This window comes from Meleagris gallopavo, chromosome 15, assembly GCF_000146605.3.
Source record: "Meleagris gallopavo isolate NT-WF06-2002-E0010 breed Aviagen turkey brand Nicholas breeding stock chromosome 15, Turkey_5.1, whole genome shotgun sequence".
NCBI classification, from domain to species: Eukaryota; Metazoa; Chordata; class Aves; order Galliformes; family Phasianidae; genus Meleagris; species Meleagris gallopavo.
Window position 1 is genome coordinate 16997753 of NC_015025.2, and position 4339 is coordinate 17002091.

The following is a 4339-nucleotide window of genomic DNA, read 5'->3' on the forward strand; positions in this document are numbered from 1 at the left end:
CTTCTGAGGGCAGGGAATGCACAACACGTCCAAACTGCCCGGTAGCCCTGGGAAGTGCCACACTGCTGTGCTCTGTCCTGGGAGCCTCAAGTCCGTGGTTCTGGTTGACCTCTGCCTTGCTCTGTTGGTGTTTATCGTAGGAATTCCTGTTGCGCAATGCTGTGTATTTGTCAGCAGTTGGTCTGCTCTCTCTGGGCATCTATTTCCCTTTCTGCTGCAGTTCGGACAGGTTCAGGCCTTTCAGGAGCCTCCTAGGCTGTTCTATTATAGATTTGCAGTGGCAAAACCCTCAAAGACAGTCCCAGCTCTTACTGGGGGTGTGTACTGAACCTCTCAGAGTAATGGAACTGCATTTCCACACCGCAACTGCTGTTTCTCAGAGCTGAGAGGAAAATTGCCTTTCCCTTGTCCAAGGTGGAGCAGATCAAAGGGCTGCATTTCTTCCAGACAAGAAAACACATCTTTACAGCAAGCTGTTATTACTGTCCTTCTTGCTGGACTTAGGCCAGGCTGGATGCAGACAGGAAACCAAATCCCAAGGAGGAACAGGCCTCTGTTTTTGTGTAAACACAGGACTAAAAAGTTTTAAGTATTCTTGGTTCAAGTCAGCCACTGCTCGTCCCTGCCAGGCTCAGCAGGGTGGCAGATATGACTGGGAGGTCATAGCGCTGCTCATCACCAGCTGTAGGAAATATTCCTTCAGGAATAAATCTTTTTTTTTCTTTTTTTTTCCCCATGCACTCCTATAGCCCAACATGTGGGCTGGGAGGTGTGGATTGTAACAACCACAGAGCTCCCATCTGAGGAGCTGGGAGCGGACATGGTGCAGTTCTTCCAGCTCAGTTATCCTCCTCCATCTTCCAGGAAAAAAAACACAACTTTTTTTCATGGAGCAGTCCCCTGACTTCAGCTGTGCTAATGCAGTTCTCAGTTTCCAACCAGGAATGCAATTACAAGTGCACTCAAAGCCTGACTTTAATCTGATGCCAGGCCTTGCTCAAAGGGCTGAGGAAAGTATTTCTTCTTGCTGTCTCCTGACCATGTCATCCTTCCTCTCAAGTTTCTGATGTGTCCATGCTATTCTTGCCAGCTAGCATTAGCTGACTAGTCTGAATATTTGGGGATATCTGAGCAGGGTGACTGGAGTGTGGTGGAATGGGCTTGAGAGCTGTTTGATGACCCCATAGGATCCTTAAGGTTGGAAAAGACATCCAAGGCCATCAAGTCCAAGCACCAACCCGTCACTGCCATCCTCCTGAGCACGTCTGTTCCAGCTCCTTCTCACAAGGTCCCCTCTGTGGGCACATTGCTTCCCTGTCAGACTGCCTGGGAAGGAGGTGAAGGATGGGAAAGCTGCATGTGAGATAACAGACACTGCAAGAACCATCCATGTACACTCTTCTGTGGGGGTGTATCTATCTACTCTGGGATGTGCAACAACTTAATGAATGCTATTAGTTAACACTAGGAAGGTGAACTCACTCTGCTCTCTTACTCCAGTAGTAATTTCCACCATCCCCAGAGTAGGGGGATGGTTGTAGCCAGAGTCTACAGAGGCAACAACAGAATCGTTTTGTGAGCAGCATCAGAGACACAGGATATCTTGTCTTATGTACTCACCTCTGTCCAAAGCACAGAAAAAGACTTGCAGGCTGAATGTGTCCTGCTTTACTGGCTACTGAAATGCAGCTTCGTTTAGGGCTGAGGGTGCACACCCATACCTCACCACGTGTAGGTTTGCACTCGTTGCATTTTGTTCTTAACTGTATAGAGGAACCCTGAAGTGCTAGACAATGCAGTCTAGTATTAATCACATTGGTTTGCAGCTCTGTGGCCACAAGTGGAAGTCTTATCTGCCAAATTAATACCAATGCTTCCTTTTACAGCAGCTCTTTGAATTTAAATAGCCTACAAAGAACGTTGGCAGGTTTTTATCACTTATTTATCTTACATACCAAATCGTTGCTTCCAAGGTCGTGGTGTAGATTCAGAAAACACTGTGGCTGTAAGGACATCTCACTGCTGTTCTCTGAGATCAATAGAAGCTGTGGGAGTTTGCTGTTATTATGGTCCCCCTTTATTTTCTGATGGCCTTCTTTTCTTACTTCCTTCAGGGACAGGAATGAAGCTGTATTTGAATCAACCCAAGCTGTTAATGTAAAACACACATGGGGCATTTGAGCAGTGTTTTCCCCTTGTAATTTTGTTTTAGGCAGATAATTCTTACTGGAAACAGAAGAAAAAAAACCCCACAACTTCGTGTATGTTAGCCAAGAAAAACGATGAATGAAAGTGCTGCTTCCTGCCCCCGGGTTGTGACAGAACTGAATGGGAAGAAGCACACTGACACAGAAGGGCTGCCCATCCCATGCCCTGTGCATCACCACCGCTGCTCCAAGCAGACACGGAGCTGAGCACCACCAGAAGGCGCTGAGGGCACAGCAGGCGCACAGCCCTGAGTGCTGATCCGCAGCTTTGTGCCCGACTCGCATTTATTCCCTGCTCACGCAGCGTGAAACTGCACCCAACGCAGGGTCACAGCCACACAGCACCGGGGTACGGCACTGAGCTTAGAAATAATCCTCTCAATTTATATAACAAAGAGAGGAACGGTTTCAGGTTTTCCACCAAACACAAACCTCTCTGAGTGCTCAGGAGCCAAAGTTTCCAGCGGCGAGGAACGTTTGGATGGACCTTGTGTGTGAATTATTTGGGGTCTAATTACTTGTGGAATCCATCTTTTGTGTTCTCTGTTATTCTGTTTCCACCTGGAAGAGTAAATTAAGACACAGCATTACCCAAACCACGGGCAACCAAAGCATGAGAGGAAATTGATGTCTAGAGCAAAACGCTCTAAATATCTAAATGCTCTTATTCTGCTGCTGGAATCTCTCCCTATCAGGTGACATCACAAGCAGAGATTTTCCCCTTGGGGACACGCGGTGTAATCCCCGTTTATCCGGCACTCAGCAGCGCAATTTGCAGCTCATAGAGAATCTAAGAAATAGAGCCCTGCAGAGCGGCTGCCACCGCTGCCAGCCCCATCCCAGGGCGTCTGCTGCCATCTTCTGGCAGGTGCGCGCTATGCAAAGTGCTGCAAACGGCCCTTCTCTGCACCTCCGCTTTGCGGCTCCTTCACCCGCTGCTGCATCACGCAGACATCTCCGGTCCTACCCGTGCCCTCACTGCGAGTCCTCTGGGATATAAAAATCCCATGAGTTAGGGTAAAGATGAAGGGAATAGGCTGTAATCTCTGTAGAGGATCTCAGCTCTTCACTCATACTTTGCAGTATTCCCTTGTGCTCTTCTTTCTTTTCGTTATGTTCCCTAACTGCAGACATGAAATGTGCTCCTTGCACGCCGTGTTCCCACACCTGCAGACACGGGAGCTTTCCATCAACTGGAAAATAGATCTGCTCCAATCTGATAGGAAATGCTCATCCACCCCTAAAAGGGGGATGAAATGAACTACAGAAATGACTCCCGGACCCCGGCACAGGGCCAAGACGTGGGCTGAGCTGAGCCACCTCTGGGCTCGTGGGCCAGCTCTGGGCCTGTTAGGGCCCTGCAGAGGGGCCTTCCCAGGACCCTGGTTTATGTTGATGCAGTTCTTGAGTGCTGTGTGCTCTGGGTTTGTTTTCCAGCGGATGACTCTGATCTCCTGTGACCCACAGTGCACACAGCTGTGCAAGTTTTTGGGGCAGCACTGCTGGGAAAGCGATGGGGTGAACGAAGCAAACACGCTGCCTTGCTATCTTCTCCTGATGTGTGAAGGAGAAAAAGAAGGCAAGGAATCATTATTAAAAATAATCATAAAAAACTTTGCATGGATGGGATGTGAACCCTTTGCAACGATTTTTCTGACAACCCCTCTTCCCATATGCCGCGGCTAGAAGGACAGTATCAGGGCCAGCAGTTCTCCGGGCGGATTGGTGCTGCTTATCTCTGGGGAACGATCGGAACCTCCGGCAGAGCGGAGCGGCCGGGTTCCTATCTCAGCCCGGGTTCCTATCTCTGACAGCAGGGTTTTGCTGCGCTTTGTCACGGGGTGGACGTGGGTTTGGAGTCAGCCCCAGCTGAGGCTGATTCACGCCTCCAAGAGGCAGTTCTGAAAGGTGTCCAACGCCCTCAATTCACCGGAGCATCTCCACGCCCCGCGGCCGGCCGTGCCCCGGGATGCTCGCCGCCTGCTGACTCACAGCCCGCCCAGCTACCTGCGGGAACGGGAATTCCAACCCGACACAGTTTCCAGCCGGGGCTGAGGGCCGCGCTACGCCGCAGGTGCGTCCTGATCCAGCCGGGGTCGCTCGGTGCCGCTGAGTCCCGGGAAGGGCTCCCG

The 4339-nt window shown here is 50.3% G+C and overlaps 1 long non-coding RNA gene across 1 annotated transcript; it reads right to left on the bottom strand.

Moving 5' to 3' along the window:
- Nucleotides 1–646: 646 nt before the first annotated feature.
- Nucleotides 647–4333, bottom strand: LOC109370154. The gene is made up of 4 exons (XR_002120040.2): nucleotides 4215–4333; nucleotides 2640–2768; nucleotides 1956–2149; nucleotides 647–1326 (listed from the first exon to the last, which is right to left on the bottom strand). It is a non-coding gene; the product is annotated as an uncharacterized LOC109370154 (long non-coding RNA).
- Between the last annotated feature and the right edge of the window lie 6 nt (nucleotides 4334–4339).